The 25,092-nt window shown below is 35.1% G+C and overlaps 1 protein-coding gene and 1 long non-coding RNA gene across 3 annotated transcripts in view; one reads left to right on the forward strand and one right to left on the reverse strand.

Annotated features, from left to right (window-relative positions):
• Positions 1–25,092, reverse strand: part of GPR158 (G protein-coupled receptor 158) — a 409,138-nt gene that overhangs the window by 237,344 nt on the left and 146,702 nt on the right. The window lies entirely within an intron of this gene.
• LOC112670303 (uncharacterized) overlaps positions 12,106–25,092 on the forward strand; it is a 72,307-nt gene continuing 59,320 nt past the window's right edge. Inside the window, exon 1 of the long non-coding RNA XR_003142867.3 lies at positions 12,106–12,383. This is a non-coding gene — a long non-coding RNA (uncharacterized LOC112670303). The remainder of the gene's footprint in view (positions 12,384–25,092) is intronic.

Raw genomic sequence — 25,092 nt, forward strand, 5'->3', positions numbered from 1 at the left:
ACAGATGTTGCCTCTTCTGTAAAATATTCTCTACCTCACCTGGGGAAAGTGGACTATTTTCTCTTGTATTTTGGTCACATTTTTCTATTATACATCTTGTAATACTCTGGCAACCAAATATTTGTTGAGTGAATTAGTGAATGAATCAATTAATGAATGAAAGACACCGAAGTCCAGGGGGAAAAAAGACTAGGATGAGTACAGGTATATAAAAACATGTAGTCTTGTCTTTTTTTTTTTAAGATTTTATTTATTTATTCATGAGAAACAAAGAGAGAAACAGACAGAGACATAGGCAGAGCCCTGGACCAGGATCACACACTGGGCTGAAGGCAGCCCCTGAGCTGCTGAGCCACCCAGGCATCCTTTTAGTCAGTCTTGTTTTATACAGGAAGACAAGAAGAGAAAGATGGTTGAATCCTAGCAAAGGTAGAGGAAATGTAATCAACAGGCACTCAGATTCAGATCTAATCCTAAAACTACTGCCCTGTCTCCAAGGCAACCAATTCTTAGAAAACCTTTAGGAAATAAGGAAGTTTGACTTCCCTATCAATATACCCTGCAGTATGAACATGAAAAAGCTTCCATTCCCTCACCTTCTCTATCATGCCCACTTCTGATCCTGGCCCTAATCCTTTTAAAAATAGTATACATAACTGGCCAGTGGGGTACGTCAAGAAAATGGTGTTGTTGCTGTGGAGGCCGAGAAAATTAAGGCCATTCCACCTTAAGTTCAGCGTTAGCACAAGTACAGCCATCCCAGGCCCCTGTGAATAAGAGCTGAAATTTACATTACTTCAGTTACAGGAAAAAACAAAAAAACAAACAAACAAACAAAAAAAACAGCTTACAGCTTAACGCCCTAGAAAGCCCCATATTAGAATGAGAACAGAGCTCAATGCCCTTGAAAGCCCCATATCAGAATGTAAACATAACTTGAGAAATTCCTCCACCCCTTCTGTTGGTCCCAGACCAGCCCATAAAACTAAGCTGGAACCCTCCTCGGGGTCCAAGTCCCTGTTCCGCTTTGTCAGGTATACTTAGTCCCAAGCTCCAGCTTGTAAATAAACCCCTCGTGTGTTTGCATCGGTGTGGGCTCCTTGGTGGTTTCTCCGATACATAATCTTGGGCACAACAGTTGCTCTACAAATAGCACCTTCAATACTACACTCACATGTAAAAGGGCAGGTTAAAGAGAAATGAAAAAGAGATAGCAATTCAGAGGAATTTTGACAGATTCAGATAAGGAATATTGTCAATGTACTGTTAGCTAGAGAGGAGGGATCCAAGGGTGCTTTTAATTCATTTCTCCAGTTGTCTTCTACTGAGTAACCCTGCCAACAAAATTTTATGGCCACTACTACTCCATCTTATTAAAAAATACTGAATTTTGCTAAAAGTTATTAATTTCTGGATATTCACAATACATAGTTATTAATGAAAGAGATCATCCTCCATGTCCCACTGCTTTTTCCAACTCAGGGTCAACCCAGTTAAGATAAAGCCTATTATAATTCATCTTCCTGTCAGCTAGGCCTGGATGGAGTTCATTAGCTACACATGAAAATTCAGCTCCTATCGCCTTATAGTTCAAATTTATTCAGCTTTTATTGTCACCAGGATCATTTCTGCAAGAAGTCAAACTGCTTTCACAAAGCAGGCAAGACAGATTTCCATGGTATTATTCCACTGGCAAAATTTCCAGATGAAGTTGGCAAGCACAGCTTTCCTTTAGTCTTGCCAGAAAACGTCACCAGTTTGATTTCACTGGACCCTGGGGTAGCTGTAACTTCTGTGGACTGATAATGCTCCTTCCCAAGGATGTCTCTATCCTAACCACCAAACCTGTGTCTATGTTACTTTATATAGCACGGCAATTTTACAGATGTGGTTAAGGATATTGAAATGGGGAGTTTAGCCTAGATTATCCAGGTGGGCCCAATATAATCCATGGTCCTTATAAGAGAGAGGCAGAAGGGTTAAAATTGAAGTAAATGTGACGATAGAAGTGGGGGTTGGTGTAATGACAAACATGGTCAACGAGAAAGGAGTGTAGGAAGCCTACAGAAGCTGGAAAATGCAAGTGAAAAGATTCTTTCCTAGCATCTCCAGAAGGAACCAGTCCTGCTAATATCTTGACTTTAGACCAGTGAGACTGATTTCAGAATTTTGACCGCCAGAATGGTAAAACAATAAATTTGTGTTAAGTTACTTAGCAATAGGAATTAATTAATCTTTTCACAGATGTTTAGACTTCGGATGTCAATGGTGAAATAATGAGAAACATCAGGATTCGGCTTGATTGGTTTTCTTTAGGCTCCAACCTAGAATTTAACATTGTATAAGGTAAATAGCTGCCTTCACTAGAGTGAATCTGCCTGAAGAACCCTCTAACTAAAGCTTCTTTTACATAACACATCCTAGTCCCCCAGATCTGTAACTTGAAGTATAGGGTTTTCTGGTCAATGATTGTGAGGAGATCACGTATACTGAATTAAAGAAGAGAGCTTTTGGAGGATATTATGGATTCATTATTTGTGCACTCCAATAACAATCTGCTTTTGGCTTCACCAGGAAAGATAAGACTACACTTCTCACAATGGCACCCTCTAACAAACTGTATGACTATAGTCAGGTGATTAAGCTTGCTTATTCTTCTGCTTTCCCATCCATAAAATTATAACTGGTCCATATAATCACCAACATCATTTTTTTAAGATTTTATTATTCATTCATAAGAGATGCACAGAGAGATGCAGAGACACAGGCAGAGGGAGAAGCAGGCTCCCCATGGGGAACCCGAAGCAGGACTCGATCCTGGAACTCCAGGATCACACCCTGAGCTGAAGGGAGATGCTCAACCCCTGAGCCACCCAGACATCCCACCAACATTACTTTCAATTTCAAAATGCTGTAATTGTTCTGAAAAGTTCAAAATACTATGTAAAAATACATTGAAATATTGGGAAAATATAACACATGAATGAATTATTAACATACGTCACCTATGCCATTATCTGTACTCCATAAAGAATGTCTTCCAACGTTCTAAACAGTCCTTTATTTAAAAAAATAAAAGATACAAGTATTTTTAAACTCTTAACAGATACCAAATGCAAAATGATCAAGACAGAAATGATGGCTTTCACAATGATGATGATAGGATTTACTATTACCAATAATGCATTAGGTACTGTGGTAGGAACCCCCAAACACACTCACAGCTTAATTCCTGCAACCTATCAATGTTATATGGTAAAAGGAACTCAGCACATATTATTAAATTAAGGGCTTTGAAATGGGGAGATTATCCTGGATTACCAGAATGGGTCTAATCTAACCATACAGATTCTTAAAAGTGGAGAACCTTTTCTGGTTCCAGTCAGAGGGAAATGTGATAATGAAAGAAGGGTCAAAGAGAAGCTACACTCTTGCTCTGAAGATGAAGGAAGGGGACCATGAACCAAGAAATGTGAAAGGTCTCTAGGAGCTAGAAGAGACAAGGAAACAGTCTCTCCTAGAGCCTTCAAAAAAGAATGCACCTAGACCGTGAGACCTGTAGTAGCCTTCTAACCTACAGAATCAGAAGATTATAATTGGTGTTGTTTTAAGCCACTAACTTTATCATAATTTATTATAACACCAATAGAAAACTAATATAGGGACCAGAAATGTTAAATACTTTACAAGGATCTCAGTTAATCCTCAACATAACTCTATGACATAGGAATTATAATCATTATTAATTTAATGATGAGACGGCTGGGTCTTATTTAGGTTATGTAACTTTTCTAAGTTTTCTAAGGTTCCACAAGTTATGAAAATCAAGCCACGACACAATTCTTTCAGACATACAAAAGAAGAAAGTTTGCTCATAATGAACACATAATTTTAAAGTGTTAGGAATGATTTCTAAATCTATGTTAAAGTGGTTTGCCTTTTTCAAGGAGTGTAGGTTGGTGGCTTTTACTTTGTCAGGTGATTTTATGAGCATTAAAGCTAAAATTGAATAAAATCATATCCAGTTGTTTGTCTTCCCAGAACAGTATTTCTTTGTTCATACTAAAATAATTATGAGAGCACCCAGAAACATGAGAGCTTTGTAAGAACTTAAAATATGGCTATTGAAACTCTTAGGGGTAATTTGGTAAAAATGCAACTCTCATCATACATTGCATATATAAACACAGCCTTGCTAAATCCATTTAGGAGTGATCTGGGTCAGCAGCTCTGCTCCAGGATTGAGACTTTAGATATGCTACATTTAAACTCCACTTTCCTCATTATCTCATTATGCCTTCTGCTCAGTATGCTCTAGAAGCAGCACAAATTGCTCATAGGGTTTTAATCCAGCACTTTTCTAGACACCATATCATTGTCCCTCTACCCTCCACCAGCCCTACACACATACTCCATCCTGCAAATGCCTTGCTGCCCAATGTTAAAATGGATTGTGATACCCTCTGGGGGTTTTCTGGAATAGAATCAGTTATTTTGGGCTATATCTGCTTTGGTTTCCCTATCTCTAAAACAAAGAAAGCTCTTCTTAAGACATCTTATATAGCTGAAGTACAAACTATGGTGAAAACCAATAGAATCCTGCAAATTTGATTTTTCCAAGATAAATATAGCTAATACTAATGACTTCCCAAAAAAGAAACAAAAGAAAAACAAGCAGATTTATAACACTATTTAGTATATTTGAATTATTAATGATCATAAATTATAACAATTATGAAACTGGAGATAATATTGCTTCATGTTTAAATAGCAGATCTTTTCTTTCCTTTGCAATTTTAAAATCTGGCTTATGTTTAAATTTATGATTCATAAAAATACAAATGGCTACATTATAGGATTATGAGAAATATGAATTTTTTCCAGACTTAAGGCTTTGGAGTCACAAAGGGTACTCTTTCTGCCTGCACAAGAGATCAAAGTCCTAAAAGACATCTTTAACTTTTGTTCTATGACCAAAGTCAGAAAGCTTGTCAAGAGACTTGCCACACAGTAAGATGGGCAAGAAAAAGGCTTCCATCAGAGAGAGGCTTAGTAGAGTTCCTACTGGTCAGCCAGCAGGAGGGTCCTTTTTGTCTCTGTTTGCAAAATGTTCCCTGACAGGACCTCTGAAGGATAGGTTAGATGGTCTGCTGTGGCAATACAGGACAGATGGAGTCTGTCCTTATTTACCTGGCAAAAACGAACACTGGCTTCCATCTCAAGACAGGGTTAAATACAGCAAATGGCATTCATTTCGAAGAATGCAGCTGCATTACTTGAATATAGTAACAATGAAAAGAATTAGCATTTATAGTCATGATGGTGTAAATGCTTCATGTTTAGACATTTATTTTCTAATATAAGGCATTTGTAATGTTTTAATCTTGAATGGATCAAACCATAAAACAGGTGGAGAATGAGATTCTGCAACCTTTTTAAAAAATCAAGATAATTAGTTCTTAATTTGATCTCCCACCTCAACAAAATAACATGAGAAATACTACCAGTGAATTCTCTGTGTTTTCAAATTTTGTGATCTATTTTAAATTTAATACTGCACAATATGATGGCTGTTTCCAACTGCTTGAACCTTCAAAGCAATGAGTTCTGATGAATGTTTCTTTTGAGAAGAATGCCAAGCGCAGAGCAATAATGGAAATTCAGATACCAATGAAGGCAAATGTGACCCAGTAGCTTCAGATTAGTGTAGGAGGTTATATTCCAGCTTCTGTTACTAGATATGTATAATGATCTTAAGTAAAACACATAATTTAATAGCACTTCCCTCTTCTGTGAAATGAGAATAATATATTTTTTCTATTTCTTAGGAACTTGCTGACAATTTTCAATGATCCTAAGTCCACAGAGCTTATGCAAGATAATTATGTGCTATGAGTAAAAGTTAATTTTTTTAAGATTTTATTTTATTTATTCATGAAAGACACAGAGAGAGAGGCAGAGACATAGGCAGAGGGAGAAGCAGGCTTCCTGCAGGGAGCCCTATCCAGAATTCGGTCCCAGGACCCTCAGGATCATGACCTGAGCTGAAGGCAGATGCTCAACCACTGAGCCACCCAGGTGCCCTTAAAAAATGTTTTTTTAAAAACAGTCCATAAAACACCTGCCTAAGAATTGCCATGGGTGCTTGTCAAGCTTTCTGGGACACATTTAGATCTACTTAATTCAAAATATCTTGGGAATTAAGTCCAGGGATATGAACTATTCAAAATCCCCTTAGATGATCTTCATGCATTCTTTTTTTTTTTTCATTTTATTTATTCATTCATTCATGAGAGACACACAGAGGCAGAGACACAGGCAGAGGGAGAAGCAGGCTCCCTATGGGGAGCCTAATGTGGGGCTCAATTCCAGGTCCTGGGATCATGACCTGAGCCAAAGGGAGAAGCTTAACCACTGAGCCATCCAGGTGCCTCAATCATTATGCATTCTAAGTTTCAGAAACTGCTAAAGAAGATTTTGATAAATCAGGGATGACTTGTAAGATCACCAACTCTAAGATTCTATGATCAAACCCTAACGATAAAATAAGTAAGTTATATGTATAAAATTTGTAGTATCATCTCCGTAAGCAGAATAACTGAATTATGCTAACAGATTTAGGCAATTTAGTATCTTCATAAGAACATATAGATAGTAACAGATGTAGTCAAAACAGGTCTCATATTCAATTTTAAGTGAGTTGAACAAAATTAAATGAATCAGGAATCTTCTCAGGTTTTAGTCATCTGCTTACTCTCCTCCTCCAATGAAGCCAAAATTATATGCAAGAGTCAAAATTTCCTTTATGTCTTAAAATGTCTGAACATTAAATGTTAGAAGTTCTGGATAGGTTGCTTAAAGACACAATGTTCATTTCTAATACCTGAGCAGATTAAAAGGGGGCTAACAAGGCAAAATAAACTCATCCCATGTGACCAAGATCTAAATCTTACTCTCCTATGAAACAGAAATTTGCTAGTTACCTAAACAGTCTCATTTTGCTCAAATCAGAGACTTCCATGGCTGCTTTCCCTGACTTGATGAATAGTCTATGAGAAGCCCATGAAAATGCAATCTGGTCTGTAGATGAAGAAAGCTCAAGACCTACTTACTCTTAGCACTGAGTTTCTGTGAGTGCATTAAAACCAAGTAGGAGCACCTGGGTGGCTCAGTGGTTGAGTGTCTGCCTTTGGCTCAGGTTGTGATCCTGGGGTCTTGGGATTGAGTCCCACATCAGGCTCCGCATGGGGAGCGTGCTTCTTCCTCTGCCTATGATTCTGTCTCTCTCTCTCTCTCTGTCTCTCATGAATAAATAAATAAAATCTTTAAAATAAAAAAAAAGCAAGAAGTGTGAAAAATCATGAGCCCCACAACACATAATATGAATTATTTGGAAAAATTAAAGAACTTAGTCCTCATTCTTTTTTAAAAATATTTAATTTATTTATTCATGAGAGAGAGAGAGAGGCAGAGGGAGACACAGACTCCATGCAGGGAGCCCAACGTGGGACCTGATCCTGGGTCTCCAGGATCAGGCCTTGGGCTGAAGGCACCGCTAAACCACTGAGCCACCCAGGATGCCCAGTCCTCATTCTTACACTACAACTTATATAAAACAAAGCTGTGGGAAACAAGTAACTAATCTCTATCACTATAAAACCATCAGCCAAGAAAGGATAGATTCCAAAGACAGAATAATTGTATGAAACAACAGGAAAATTACATCTTATTCCCTAAGAACATACACTAAAATTTTAATAGTGATTCTCTTAGGATGGTAACATTCAAGTGCTTTTATTTTTTTTTTTTAAAGATTTATTTATTTATTCGGGATAGACAGAGAGAGAGAGAGAGAGAGAGAGAGAGAGAGGCAGAGACACAGGAGGAGGGAAAAGCAGGCTCCATGCCGGGAGCCCAACGTGGGACTCGATCCAGGACTCCAGGATCACGCCCTAGGCCAAAGGCAGGAGCTAAACCTCTGAGCCACCCAGGGATCCCCTCAAGTGCTTTTTATTCATTTTTGTTGCGGCAATTTTCTGTGCCTTCCAAAATTTTACAAAAAAACTAAATGACTTTTCTTATTAAAAATAGAGTTGTAAAAAGTGAGAGTTGCAAAGATGGTCAGTTATTTAGAAAAACACATCTCTGGGAGTTATTAAAGAAAGAGTATCAGATCCAAAGAAGGCAAGATACTACACAGGTGAAGAAACAATAAGGAACAGGAGAGAGAAAGATGTAAGGAAGTGGAGGATAATAGCAAGCATGCTGGCCTTTAGGCTTTTAAGTGCTCCCTTTCAGTATTTAAATGGCTAGAGACAAGGTACACACTTCAGATCTTAATAACAAAAGTGAAGAAATAAGAACCTATAAGTAATTTAAAATGCTATTACAGAGAACTAATACCCAAAGAATAAAATAAATTATGGTCAGACGGAAGTGTATCTAGATTTTTGCATGTTTCGGGAAGATATGGAGGTACAGTATATTTGTATCATTAAAGATGATGCTAGAGAAGAAAATCATTCAAAAGCACTAGGTAGCAGGAGCTCTATCAATTAAATCACAGCTGATTATGAAACGAAAAGTAGAGACATTTAAAGGAAGGGGGGGTCAGAAAACAGATCCTACATATGCTTAGATTTTCATTTTTTTGTGTTTACTTTTTTTCAGAAGACATATTAAGGATGGACTGAATTATGGATAAATGCTACAAAAGATTAGCACAAATCTATAAGGTGTCAGGCCAAAATCTAGAGCAAATGTTACTTGTTAGAAAAATACTAAAAATACTGGTTTTTGAGGGCTTCCTGGGTGGCTCAGTCAGTTAAGCATCTACTTTCAGCTCAGGTCATGATCCCAGGGTCCTAGGATTAAGCCGCAAATCAGGCTCCCCTACTCCCTCCCCAGTAAGCTTGCTTCTCTCTCTTCCTCTGCCTCTTGCCCCACCTGTGTGTACATGCTCTCACTCCCTCACTGAAGTAAATAAATAGATAACTAACTAAATAATCTTTTTTAAAAATACTGATTTATGAAAGGGGGAAAATTACTGGTTTGCTTATATCAAAAAGAACAAAGGAGTTTCCATTTTAGTAATACGTTGGCTGAGATATTCCAATGGGCACTCCCACCTCAAGTGAATCCTCTAAAGATATACTGATGTTCTTTCATCTTTTTTTGATTCCTTTCTTTTGGATTCATTTTTATGATTTCAGTGTTTCTATATGTTATCTTCATAGTTATTGATCCTCTTACTATTACTTTAGATGTTTCCCTAGAGATTACAATACCCATTCTTGACTTATCAAAATCTAATATAAAATTTCTTCCCAGATAATGCATGAACATTAAAATAGGCAAGTAACTTCTCTTTCAATTTATATTCTAGCATATTTCTACAGAACATTATTACTGTTGGTTAGTACAGTCAATATTCATTTATATCTCCATGCTCAATCTTTCTCTGCTTCAATCTTTCCTATTATGTTCAGACTTCCATTTGGGATCATTTTCCTTCTGCCTGAAGATTACTTGTTAATATTTTCTTTGGTGCTGTTCTGATGATTAATTTAGTGATTGCTGGTCTGAGAATGTGTTTATTTCACTTCACTTATGAAAGATGTAACATTCTAAATCAGCACTTACTTTCTTCCAGCATTCTGAAGATGTCATTACATTGACTCTTGGCTTCCACCTTATATGATAAGAAGCCTATTGTTAGTCTTCCAGTAGCTACTTTGATAATTTATCTGGTTACTTATCTGGATGTTTTTAAGACTTTGTCTTTGCATTTGGTCTCCCCCATTACACTAGTTATAGTTCTATCTTACTTAAGGTTGACTTCCACAATCTATGGCTTGATGTTTCTCATCAGTATTCTCACAGTCACTATTCTTCAAAGATTGTTTTGGTTCATTGTTTCTTTCTTCTTCCTTTAGGACTTCAATTTTACCTGTGTTGTACATTTTAATTATACTCTCTGTTTCTTAACTTCTTTTCTACATAGTTCATCTTCTGTCTCTCTACTTTATAAATGGATCTATATAAATCCACCTGATTTGCAAAACACAGGGATCAACTGAATATACATATAGATACAAGGTACTTTTATCCCAACTTACACCTACATAATAATCAATTCCAGATGGATGAAAGAATAAATAAATCTTCTAAGGACAACAGAGAAGAATGTCTTCATAACCTTAGATCTTAGGCAAAGATTTCTTCGTCACAACACAAAAACAGTAACTACAAAGAAAAAGTGATACACTGTACTTTATTAAAACTAAAACCTTATTCTCTCCACAAAGATATCATTAACAGAGTGAAAGGACAAGGTATACAGGCAAAAAAAATATTTTAATACTTGAATTTGACAAAGAACATGTATCCAGAATATAAAACTAATTTCTGTAAGTCAATAATAATAAAAAAAACACATTTTGGAAAAAATATTAAAAGACTTAAAGATGAACTTCAAAAAAGAGGATATCCAAATGTTCAGTGAACATATAAAAAGGCACTCAACTTCATTAGTTATCAGAGAACTGATAATTAAAATGAAAATTAAGTGGCACCCAGGTGGCTCAGTTGATTAAGTATTTGACTCTTGATTTTTGGCTCAGGTCATGATCTCAGGGTTGTGAGATAGAGTCCCAGGTCAGGCTCCATACAGGAGGTGGAGCCTGCTTAAGATTCTGTCCCTCTCTCTCTCTGCCCCTCCCCACTTCTCTAAAAAATAAAAATGAATATGAAAAAATAATTAAAAACATGAAAATTAATACTACAAGAGACACACTACATAATATCAGGTAGCCTAAAATTAAAATTGATATCATACGTTGGCAAGCATGTAAGGCAAATTTTATATTCATATATGGCTGGTAGAAGGGTACACTGATCAAATCACTTTAGAAAACTCTTTGACAATATCTACTACAGAGGGATATTTACTTAGCCTTAGGACCCAGCAATTCCACATCTAATTATATACTCAATAGAAATGTATGAATATATATACACTGAGAGATGTATATGAGAACGTTCATAGCTACATTATTCATAGTAGCCAAAAATCCAATGTCCTTCATATTAGAATGGATAGATTATGGTATATTCATCCAATAGAGCACTAAATAAAATTAAAATAAACTGCTATTGCTATGCATAGCATGGATCCATGTAACATTCTAAACTGTTACACAAAAGAAGTCAGACACAAAAGCATGCAAAGTACATGACTCAAATATATAACATTCAAAAACAGGAAAATGTACCTATGGTGTTATAAAAGTGGTTACTCTTGCAATGAGGGCATGGTGTTGACTGGAAGATTCTGGGAAGCTAGTAATGTTCTCTATATCTTGATCTAGGTGGTAATTTACATGAGTATTCATTTTATAAAAACTGCTAAAAACTTTTAAAAACATTTTTAGTGTCAAATATGATTTGTGCAGTTTATTGTATATATGGTATATTTATAGTAAAAGAATTTTGAAAGTTAATAAATTTTAAAAGTTAAAAATTTTAATACATTTTAATTTAACAAATATTGTCAAGTATTGCCAATATATAATTTTGGGAAATTGTCCTACTTCTATTTGAGAAAGACATCAAAGCCTGCTATATTTTCAGAAAATATTCTATATAAGAATTTATGCAGCCATGGAATCCTCATAGTTATAAATTACTTATATTTTCCATGTACACAAGTTTTAACATGCTATTATATGAAAAAAGATACAATAAGTAACATTTTTAGGATGCTTTTAGCTAATATTTAGAATGCTTTTATTATTCAGGATGTTTTTAGCTATATCAGAAAATTCTAACTCAAATAAATGACCCCACTAAGGAATTTATTACAAAAGAAGCCAAGAGGTTGGCAATTCCAATGTTGGTTAATTCAATGCCTTAACATGTCTTCAAAGACCCAAGTTTGCTGCATCTTATTGCTTTGCCATCTTCATGTATCGATTTTGTCTTGAAGCTTAGGACTTCATAATTACAAGATGGCTACAACAGTTCCAAACATCATAGTGTTCAGAAGCAAAAAGAAGACCTTTTCTGTTTTAGAACAAGTAAAACATTTTTCAGAATCCCATCAGCAGACTTTCCTTTGTGTCTCATTAGCTACTGCTTTAGTATGTGCCTTTACTTAAACCAATTACTGGCAAGAGGAATAGATCAGTGCACCAAATTTAGTAAGATTTACCCTTGGTCTCTAAGGGTAAGCAGATACCTGAATAGAATCAGAATTCTGTTAAAAAGGAAGAGAAAGAGAGGTAGGGGGTGGTGGTTGCTGAGGCAACAAGAAGTATCTACTGTAACAGCTGACTGAATCACAATAAAGGACACAACATAAATGGATTTTTTATGCACAACAGGTATCATTCAAAATATCTGCAATGCTGTTAGATTTTAAATACTTTCTAGTTCTATTCTCTATGTTCTTTTTATCTTGAAAAATCATAATGAATTCAAATGTCAAAGTTCAAGTAAATAGATTAGCTATCCACTTTTTTGTCTTGTATAGAATAAACAAGCTAAATACAAGGATTATTTTTTTTATTTTTGCCTGTTCAATTACTTGAGTAAACATGTATATAGCTACATGACCCAAATCCTTTGCAATAACAGTTATGACAATTACCCATGTTTACATTTAATAATAATAGTCCCGACAGCTAATTTTTATCAGATGTTTACTGTGTGCAGGTACTAAGTTCACCACTTAAAATGTAAGGAACTCTTATTGAATCGTTATAGCAAATATTTAAGGTACCACTGTTATCCCCCCTTTTTGTCAACAATGGAACAGAATCACAGAAAATTCTTTTTTTTTTTAGAAAATTCTTTAAATTTCCCAACATCACACAACTACTAAATGGTGGAATCATTTAGCCATACTGATGACTGGCAATTTTAAAAGATTATTAAGAATTATAAAAAATTATAAAAAATTAATTCCTGATACATACCAAGTTTCATTTTAACAGTATAATGACTTTGTCTCAGAGAAGCTAAACATTACACAACCAAGGTACTAGGTTGTCAATAAACTAAACAAAATGGTAACAATTGTTCTAGAAGCTTCAAGAAAATAACAGTAGACCTTATTAGAATAGCCTTCATTCAGACTCTGCAACTCCCTGGACAGTGTGGGGAAGTAATTATCTAGAGAGAAGGGCTTAGTTACTGGACAAAACACCAACAATGTTAAACTCCCGTGTTTAAAAAAATTCCATAGGACCTTAACAGGTGGAAGTTTTTACAGTGGAAGATTTTTTTCTATAACAGTGGAAGATTTTATTGTAATAGATAATCTAGGAAATATTCCAGTTACCGTGTTAAGATATTTTAGGTCAGATTCATGAGTAACATTAAAAAGTCAACAGTTATTTATAAAAACAATATTCCATCATTTATAACATCCACAAGAGGGACTGTTATTATATTGCCTTGTAACCCCAGCAATTTCTATTCCTATGCAAAAAGCTATTAGTGAGTAATGAAATATTAATAGCAAAATGTAGTTGTATCTTTGGCATTGAACCAAATTTTAGCCATTAGTAAATCATATATTTATGCCAAAGATATCCAAGTAGAGCACTAATTTGCTTTCTCTCTGTTCAATACTAACTTAAAAGTTTGTGTTGGATTATTCTAGAAACATAACATTGCAAAAAATCCGTAGACTGCACTTATAGTCTGAATAAGTGAATTATTTGTAACAGTTGAGGTCTTCCAGTATCCTAGAGGTTTGTGCAATATTCTAAAAATAATGTGGAGAAAAATGATTTAAAAATAAAAGATTTCATATAACTTTTCTAACTAGCCAGCGGTTCACCATCAGATAGATCCTTTTTGTTCTGACTTCTCCTAAACCTCACATTGATTCTTGCCCATTCCCTGACTTGCACATCAGTAATGAAGGTACATTTGATTTTGGCTTTTTAAAAAATTTGAAAAAAAAAAACTTAGGATGGAAAAATCAGATATATAAAAACAGTTGATCAAGAATCTCATTTTACATATATTTGTCTTGTACTGCCCTTCTCACATCTAGTATCCATTTTATTCTCACAAGAACTTTATGTAGTAGTAAAGGAGGTGATATTTATGCCACTTTATTAGGAGAACTGGGTCACACAGAAGTTGAATATCTAAGATGATCCAGCTATTCAGAAACAAATATGCCTGATACCTAGGTCTAACCTAAGGTTCAAGTCCTTCCTATTCAGACCTCGTTTCCTTCAGATACATTTTTTGCATAGTATGAAATAAATTGAACTGCTTATTTAAAACTGAAATGGACCTGGCACCACAGCTCTGGACTTCTCACAACTTTTGACGTCAATTCTGTTGTCATACGCATCAAAGCTTCACAATGACAGAAGACTGAGCAAAGTAGGGAAGAATATGTTTCCAGTAAGAAAAAATTGATAATTATAGATTTTGAGTAAATGGCAATAATAGAATAAGCTGACAATGAGTTCTATTTCAGACTCTTATTTTAATATTTCTTTCAAATTCTTCTCATAATACACTTTCTAATTAAATTCACAAATATATTTTGCTAGCCACAAAATGATTAGTTTAATACCTAAACATTTATCATTATGATGATTAGCCAAAACTTGAAATAAATCTACTTCTAGCTGTCATTTTATACAAGTAGCCTATTTTGGCTTTCAATAATTCCATTTTAACTTTTTATAGATAAAACACTCCCTTTTGATTTCTAGTAGGAAACCACTCTCCTTAAAATGTTTTTATAAATGGAGCTAATGCATTTCCTCCACAGGAACCATATTATGTTTGAACTACAATGTATAGGTTTAAAAAAAAAAAAAGCAACACTTGAGAAACCCTGCCAAGAGTAGAGGGAGAAGGCTGTGTCTGGGCTGTCTGTACTTGGCCCAGGACACTTGAAATTAAACCCAAATGACATCAAATAAGAAGCATTCCCAATCATTTTCTTTCTGTTAAAGCTCCAGGAAATCACCCCACAATTAGAGAGTGGTACTATCTTCTCTTACTAAAAACGAACAGCCATTATGTACTTTGAGAGTACAATGTTTTGATGTATAACTTCTGCTTATATGCTTAGTTAACATGTCTCTGGCCAATTCTCATTTTGGAGGGAATTTAGAAAGTGATAAATAATTATTCCTTTTTATTGAGTAAAAATCAATTTACAGTCATTTATTCTCCTTCTTTGTTATATCATTCCCAATCACCTAGTTATAGAGGGACAGGTACCTCACTACAGCACTCACATCCTACACATCGGGGATTAAGCTCTAAAATGACCTGCAGTCAGTCAAATGTTACATAATAAAATTAAGAAACTATGCCTTAAAACACAGTATATCAATATGTATATACACCTATATACAGTAATTCTTTTACATATGAAACTTGAGAACCACTGGGATACCTAAAAAAGAACCAAGAGAAAGGTTCTTTGCAGAAGTGTGTCCATTCAAACCACTCTGCATTTAAGACAATTACTGACTCCCTAGCTAATATGCAATGGGTAGAAAATTCTAATGTGTTCCTGCTTACCCACAGTTTCTACTCCATTTTCTTTAGACATTGGATATCTCTTTTGTTGTTACAAGGATCAGAGAAAATGGAAAAGTCACATGGGGAAGAGTTATGTTCTAACTGTGGGACCCAGGAAATTGAACAAAATCCCCTACCCCTGGACAAGCAGAGCAGGACTGACTCTATTTTGGGCTGCACCCGCCTTGTGCTGACCTGCTTATTGCTTAGGGCACTGCCCGCCCTAGTCAATGACCAGGGCACACCCTAACCGGAAATCCCGCTCAGTGGACCAGCTTGTCTGTGCAACTTTCTGCGATCCCATTGGCCACGGGCCCCTATAAAGTTGCTAAGCCTCTTAGTCTCGGGGTCCAAGTCCCTACTCCCCCGCGGCGGGTATACTTGGTCCCAGGCTCGAGCTTGTAAATAAGCCCTCGTGTGATTGCATCGGTGTCGGCTCCTTGGCGGTTTCTCGGATTCGCGATCTTGGGCACAACAGTAACACTAACTTTAAATTAAAAAATACAACCAACTGAACATCAATACTCCTTGAATGCCATTCATCAAGAAGGTCCTAGGACCCTACAGACCCTAAGAAAGTGAAGTTACCTTCTGCCAGGTTTCTCTAAACTTGCTCTTAAATGCCCAGTTCATTCTCAAGAGCCCAGTTAATGTCAGGCAAGGATTAATAACTCAGGCATACCGGGGATCCCTGGGTGGCGCAGCGGTTTGGCGCCTGCCTTTGGCCCAGGGCGCGATCCTGGAGACCCGGGATCGAATCCCACGTTGGGCTCCCGGTGCATGGAGCCTGCTTCTCCCTCTGCCTGTGTCTCTGCCTCTCTCTCTCTCTCTCTCTCTCTCTCTCTCTCTCTGTGACTATCATAAAAAAAAAAAAAAGAAAGAAAAGAAAAATAACTCAGGCATACCATCTTTCCCCTGTGGTTCCAAGCCATCTTTAGAAGCTGATGCTGTGGGAACCCTAAAATGTATGAGAACAATTCTTAACATGGAGAGTAGCTACCGTTCCTTAGTGGTAAACAGATGTTATTTCTATGATTAGCAGTGGTTTGTTTTTTTTTTTTTTAATATATAAGGAGAAATACTAACTAATGAAAATTAACTTTATTTACTTAAAGATTTTTACTAATTGATTATTTGAGAGAGAGAGAGAGAGCAAAGGGGGAGGGATAGAGAGGGAAGAGAGAGAGAATCCCAAGCAGCCTGTGCACTGAGCACAGAGCCTGACATAGGGCTCAATCTCATGACCCTGAGATCATGACCTGAGCTAAAATGCAGAGTCTGACACTTAACTGACTGACCCAGGTGCCCCTAGAATTAATTTTAAATTTAAATGTTCTCTTTGAAGCTAAATAGACTTACATAGTTAGAAGAAAGATGTGAAGAGAGGCAACATGGTATGATAGAATAATGAAATGAAAGTAAAAAAATAGAGCCTAGTTTTTCCAGGTCAGAAGCTATAACTTTTAGTAATTTCTGTGTTCCAAGTACCTACCCAAACATAATGCCTAGTTCCTTACAGGTCTTAAATAAATATTTGCTAAACTTAACAGTTGAGTTTTAGGTCTATAAAACAGACCCTGGACAAGGGATGTCTAAGTAAATTCCAGCTATAACATTCCTGCCAGGTCTCATACCAAGGAAACCAACATCATAGAGTACAAATTACAATAAAGTGTTATAGTTCTACTTTAAGAAACACTGTCAATGAATTTCATCAATTTTATCATTTTCTTTTATCTTTACTGAAGTGTGTTTTTGCCAAAATGAATTTCATGACATAATCCAGCCAGTTAACAGTGGCAATGGTTCACAAACCTGTGAGCACATGAGAATCACTGGCAATCTGATTCCCTCTACAGATCTACTAAATTGGAATCTCCAATGATAGGACCCCAGAAATACATTTGCCAAAAGGTTGCCTATGTGATTTCGATAAATACATTCTACACATCTCTTAAGTTTAAAACAACAGAACTATATGTATATACACTTTCTTCTTGGATGCCATATGTTAACAAAGGACTTTTTCCTTTTTTATCTATCCTTTGACTCCATTTTTTGTTTTTATATTGTTTTTTAACCTTTTATTAAAAATACTTCAAACGTACAAAAGCAGGGCAAAAAGAAAATTGCCATGAACTTCTCAACAATTATAGATTCATTGCTAGTCTTCATCTATACTGCCACTCTCACATGTGATTTTGAATCAAATCCTGCAGAGAACAAAGGATCTTTTTTGAACCATGATAAAATGGGTTCTTCTCAAAGTAATGTCACACCTCAACTGTAGAACTTGCATGACCAAAGTCTCTACCTTGGAGTGCAGAGTCTAGGATGAAATAGGCCAGATACACTGATGAAAGCTACAGGCAGTGATGGCAATTACTCTTCAAAGCCATTGCTTTCAGCCTTTCTTACAGCTTATTTTATTCCCTACACATTTTAATGTGCTACCACATCTCATGAAGTCATGTTCAAGTCAGTCTGTTTTTCTGCTATGGGTTCATCAATAGAATTCTCTTGTTCATCTTTACTTCTAATAATAATAAAGCTTAGATAGATCTGAATCAGTAGATCACACCAAAACAAACCTAATTGGTAGAAAAGTGTGACATTTGTCTAACTTGAGTGCTACAATTAAGTCAACAAAGAAAAAAAATACTGGAAGTATGACTAAGTGTGTCATACCACATTCTAAGAAAAGATGGGCCTGTCTTTTCTTGTCCTTTCTTTTCTTTTCTTTTCTTTTCTTTTCTTTTCTTTTCTTTTCTTTTCTTTTCCTTCCTTCCTTCCTCCCTCCCTCCCTCCCTTATTCTTCTCTTTTTTCATTTTTTCTTTTCTTTTCTTCCCTTCCCTTTCCTTTCCTTTCATAGATCTGAAAGCAGTATTAACCCAGTAGAAAGAAGGTACCATTAAAAAAATAAACATAGACATTTACTGTTACAGTACTATTTATTGTAATTTGAGTATTCAGTACGGGGCCAAATGTGGTATGTTACAGTATATTGTCCTTTCAATAGGGAGTATTCCAGTCTACTGTACTTGATTCTCTTTGGTAGTTAAAAGAATGGTATCTTTCCAAAAGCTAAGGTCTTAACCATTCATATGTTAATTAGTCAAAGTGCAACAACTTATCCTTGAGTCAACCTAGTTTCATCTATGTAGGAAAGGTTTTCTTAATGAAGTATATCAGAAAATAAAATTCAACCCCAACAAAGACCATAAATGGTTCCTAAATATTCCCAAGTTCTAATTTCTAAATATCATTCATATCAAAGATACAATAGGATGAATCTCAGGAGACTAAAAATCCTATATGGTATCCCTAGGGTAGCCTGGTATTCCTCAATTTTGGTCTATCTGTATTGTACAGCTACTCATTAAACGATCCAAGGATCGGAAAGGAACACTGAAATACCTCACTAAACTGGAGTTCCCTCCTGCTAAATTTCAGTGTATGTGACTTTGCTTCTGTGCTTTTTTCAGCAATATAAAAATTCTGTTTCAATAAATGTGAGCCATTACTGTAGGGAACAATTATAAAAAGTAGGGGAAGTATGTGGAATAGAAAAGTAAAAGGTACCTTAGCTAGAAGAAAAATGTTTTAAAAAGCTAAAAGGAATAAACACAGATGTTATATAATCTTATATCTGTTTGAAAACAGGGGGCTGAGTAATATATGTAAAAGGTAACAGACTATCCTCTGGGGCTGCACTTTGGGAGAGACACAGTGGGGATCCAAGAGCTAGATTAACAAACCAAAACATAAAATCTGAAAACTAATGAATATTTTGGACAGCAGGCTAGGTAATGGAAATAAAACACATCTTAGTATGCACTAAGTTTTGCAACAAAGCAAAACAAATTTATAAGCTTTCAACAAAACCTCCAGGTACATTGATCCTAGAACATTTCCAGTGAGCTAGAAAAGGTAAATAGAAAGCAATCACACATGGAATTATTATTAAAGTAAGATGTAGAAAATGTCATTCACATTTTTTCCCTTAATATGCTACACTAATTATTTCATTTCTGTGGACAAAAAGAAAAATTTATAATAACTTTTATTGGTTTATTGGACACAATGGCTTCTAACTTGACACTATTTTATGAATGTGTTCTTCAAGGTTTCCAAGGACTAAAGAAATGTTCCAACAAAATAAACTCATAAGGAACCAAATATTTACATTGTGGAATATATATTTAATAAGGTACTATTCTTGACATTTATAAACAATTTCCAACTGACATAAATAAAGTCATCAACAGGCTTCAGTCTTCCTGAATCTGACACATCCTCTTCAATCATAGTTCCAAACATGGGTTCCAGGAACAAAAATTGTGAGAATTCCTCAGTATCTAACACCACGTACTGCCTGCATATATTTTTATTTCTTTTATATCAAGACAGAAATCAGTGCTTTCTTATTCTGGAACATTTCAAGTGAATTAACTCTCAGACCAGTGGACTAGCCAAATCGTAGGAACAAATTGTATATATATTTTGGTATTATGTATGGGACACACTGTTGACAACTTCCACTTTTTAGATCTTTGTCTTCAGTTTCAGAAAATGGCTTATCTAGCAACCAAACTATGTTACAGTAGAGCAGCACATTCAACATGAAAGCCCACTAATAGAGTTACTGTAATAATATATACAAACTTCCCAAAAATGGAAATTTTAAAAAGGTTCTAAAAAATAAATAAATAAAATAAAAAAAATAAAAAGGTTCTGATCATTCTACCAAATAAAGTAATGATAAAAAGACTTGGTATTTCTTGCCAAACCATTCTGAATTCCAATCTCTTTTCTTCATTGTTTTCTTCTGTTCTCCTCTAACCTTTTTGTAATTTTGTCAACTTTTCAGTTTTGAGTTAAGCTCAATAGTTAAAAATGAAGTACACAGGCAATTAACTCCTCCATCAATAGTAACAGTTACAAAAGCCATTGTGGCAATTTACATTTTGTTAGTGCTTCATTGCTCCTGCCTTCCATCTCTAAGAATCATAAATCCCAAAACTCCTTCAGAATACAAGTCTAGCACAGATGGAAGAAGTTTTATTTCACTTGGGAACTGAGAAGGTGAAGTCATTCCAAAGTGGAAGAGAACATAACCAGTCCACTGTGCACCATTTAATTCAATGATTCCCTTGTGAGGTGCTTCATTTTCTGGTGCACCGCTGACAGCAGAAATGCTGCTTAGCACAGCAATATATTAGCCATTTGTGAGGCATTAGGTTAGCAAATACCTAAGGCCATGGAAAAACGGAAGAAGTCGATGGAATCAGGTTGTCTGAATGACAGAATCAAGGCTTCAGAATACTCCTTTTTAAAATGTGCCCAGGTGTATAAGGTAGAAAGGCATTTCAGGTACTGAGGGAGGTATTGCTTCATTCCACTCTTTTGACTGAATAAAACAAAAGTTAAATGCCAATCACAGTTTTTATACTTTCATTCTTTCCCTTTCTCTCCATCTCTTCCCTTTTTGCCTTTTTCTATGCTGTGTAGACTTATCTCCAGAAATTGTAAACAAGTGTGAAAGCAAGTGTATAAAACTTAACCTCACCCTCAGCCCTATACTTTTTATCTCCTGCTTTACTTTCTTTATTGTGTTATTGTGCTTATGATCATCTGACATATTTTATTTATATTATTACCCATGCATAGTAGGCATTTAATAGAAAACAGATCTGTGGATAAACAAACATGTTTGCTCAAAGTGATGCCGTAGTGTAGGAGGAAATTTAAGATTTTAAGTGTGTAAAAATAATAAAGAGTGGGAAGCTATGGCCACAATTAGCCACAGGGAAGACTGCGAAAACTATTTAAAATTTACCTACAGTGCTCTTCCAGTCTCCTTTTTATAGCTTACCACACCCTCTTCAGCTCCACCTCTTCCCTACCTACGCATCCCTGGCAGCCAGGATCTTCATGATGTGGATGATAACGGTGATGATAACGGTGATGTACTAAGTGCTCAATCTGTCTCAGGCACTGTACAAAAATTTTGTACATTTTATCTAATTACCACAACAATCCTGTATGGTCAGAATTTTATATAGAAATAAGAAAAGATTAAGTGATATTTTGGTGAGGATCAAATCATTTAATATATATTAAGTGATTAGAATAGTACCTAGCTGTGTTACCCACGTATCTGCTTCTAAAACTACTGTTATTATCATTCTTGATTCATCTCCATTTTGGCAATGAAGAAATTGAGACTCAGAGTGGTAACTGAGCTGACCAACAATACAGAATATGGAATTGAAAGAATCTGGATGTAACCCAAATCAACGTGGTTCCCAGTCTGTGTTTTTTCCACCATGTGACACTGATACCATTTGGCTGATCAAACTTTGGACTCAGTGTTACTGTAGAGTCTGTCCTCCCACTAAAATAAGCCATGGCCTGAGATTTTGAGAGTAGAGCTACTGCCAACTTTTAGGGTAGTACTCCAGGACTATTTTCTGATACAAAATAATATTCTGAGCTAATATTTTACATATAAAATTGATTCATTTATATTCTCTAATGATGCACTTTGTGTTCACCTAGCCCTTCCCAAAATATTTTCCATAAAACAATACTTCCATTAGGTGCTCTTCAAAGAGTTTCCTGGAAAACTAAGTATGACAATAAATGAATTGTATATTTCCCTTATAGAATCAGAAAGCATTTTGGCATTTTAAAGTTTTGAAAAGTTGGGTAAAGCAATCAGTTTTACCCAGAGTTTTCTTATGTATTTCACAAGATCCTTAAAAAAAATCACTACTTTATAAAGGACACTTTAAGAAATCTTAACCTGATGTAATAGATATAATATAAGGAATTTCAAACCACAAGGAAGACATTTTATTGTTAAGGAGTTTTCCTTAGAGTGACAATCATACCAGACTCCAGTAGTTCTATACATGAACCCCTAAGAGATAGTACAATCTATTGTCATGGAGCTGGAGAATACTTTAACCCTCTCATTTATAAACAAGGAATACAGGACCAGAACTGTTAAGGTATTTGGGCATAATTTTAACTACTTTAAGTTATAAAATACTTTTAGGAATTGGATTGGAAATAAGGAAGCCAATATTTTACTGTAACAATTATTTAAAGCAGAGAAAATCAATTAAACTCCCTATCCTTCCATTTTCTTTCACCATAAAAAAGTTTTCACTCTCTTTTCATACCAGAGAGGCTATTATCATAAATAGCTCAGATAGTTCAAGGCTACTTAAAGCTTTTAAGAAAAAATTCATTACATTCCTTAGAATAATGTTAAAATTAGCCAATAACACAACTCAGAGTAGATTACAACTCTGACACATTTTGAAACTTATTTTTATTTGAAAACTGGAAATTTTGAGTTAGCCATTCCATAAACTTAAAGAAAAACTGCAAGTACAATATAAGACAGTTTTTTATCATGAGCCATTAAGAAAAGATTGCCAATGGGATACTCTCATGATACCTGAATATTTTAGTGTGTATCTCCTACAAAGATGAACATTCTCCCACATAATTTCAACACAACCATCAAAATCAGAAACATAATATTGTTACCATCTAATGCAGAGACCCTGTTAGTTTCATTTGTCCTGATAATATTCACTATAAGCAAAAAGAAAAAAAAAGACTTTAGAATCATATATTATCATGTCTTATAATTCCACTTCATTCTGTAAGTTTCTCAGTATTTCTTCAACTCTTATAAGACTTGATCATTTCTGAAGAGGACAGGTTATTTTATGGAATGTTAATTCAGTTTGCAATTTACTTGATATTTTCCCATTAAGAGATTAAGTTTATGCATATTTGACAGGAATATCACAGAAGCGATACTGTGTTCTTTTTGTATCCCAACTGGTGGCACACAGGTTCAAACTGTCCCATTATTATGAATATTTAATTATGGTGGCATTCTCCAGACTTTTCCACTATAAAATAGCTTTTCCTCCTTTGCAATTAATAAACATTTTATGGAAAAGTATTGTAGAATTTTATTAGTATACCATTCCTCATCAAACCTTTATGTATTATGTATGTATGTATGTATTACTCATTTAACTCCTGGTTTACTGTATTATTCAATTGGTTAAAATCCATAATTATCATTATATAATCCAACAGAAATGTGAACCAGATTTGGAGAGTGACAGGCTGAATTCTATAAATTTTGGACACACCTCCTCATTTTCTGAGAACCTCCTTACTGATACAAGATATTCCAGGCTCATCTTTATACTCGAGTTTCTCCATCCCAGAATCAGCCATTTCACTAAGAAGTCCCAGTTCCTTTTAGTAGAAAATGATGTATGTTATGTATCGGTTGCTACTGGTATGTTGTTATTCCCAGACTCTCTTGGTGAATAGAACTAGGGGATATAAGTATTCATGACACACATAAACACAAACACTCAAAAACACAGACATATGGACATTTATATTTATCTCTAAAACCATGAATTCATTAATAGATTCATGAATTTCTGATATTTGTAATTCTAATCCAACATCACCCATATATTCTGGTTGTCTTTCTTTCCAAATTTGTGTGTCTTTCTCAGACAGTGAGAAACCTAGTACTGTTATCCTTAACTAACTTGCTTGATCAATCCTCCTCTATATAAACTATCTCCTGTCTTTGCTGCCACTTTTTCCCATGCAAATGTCCTCCTCTCCCGCATATGAGTTAGACTAATATCAGATAGAGTAGTTTTGTTTAAAAAAAGTCATTTCATAATGATAAAGGAGTCAATTCATCAGGAGGATATCAATTTCCTAAATATCCTAACCTAATAATACTTTTTTAAAAGATTTATTTATTTATTTATTTATTTATTTATTTATTTATTTATTTATTTATTTATTTATTTATTTATGATAGACATAGAGAGAGAAAGAGAGAGAGAGGCAGAGACGCAGGAGGAGGGAGAAGCAGGCTCCATGCCGGGAGCCCGAAGCGGGACTCCATCCCGCGACTCCAGGATCGCGCCCTGGGCCAAAGGCCGGCGCCAAACCGCTGATCCACCCAGAGTTCCCCCCTAATAATACTTTAAAGTAAATGAAGCATATATGTCAATTATATTTCAATTAAAAGAATAAATGAAGCAGAAGTTGATAAAACTGCAAAGAAAAGAGATAAATCCACAATCACAGTTGCTTATTTCTGTACCTCTCGCAACAACTGATAGAACAAATAGACAGGAGATCATCAAGAATGTAAAAGATTTGAATACTATCAACTAAACTGACCCAACTGACACTTAAGTACACTCTACCCAGTAATATTACACATTCTCTATGAGGGAATACAGAACATTTCCTAAGATAAACTATATTGTGGGCCACAAAGTATCTCATTAAATTCAAAAGGATTAAAGTAATACAAAGTGGACAACAATGAACAACAATGGAATTTAGAAATCAATAAAAGAAAGATCTCTGAAAAATCTGCAAATACTTAAAAACTTAACAAAGACAATTCTAAATAACAATCTGTAGGTCAAAAAAAGATGATTAAG

This window comes from Canis lupus, chromosome 2, assembly GCF_003254725.2.
Source record: "Canis lupus dingo isolate Sandy chromosome 2, ASM325472v2, whole genome shotgun sequence".
Classification (NCBI taxonomy): Eukaryota; Metazoa; Chordata; class Mammalia; order Carnivora; family Canidae; genus Canis; species Canis lupus.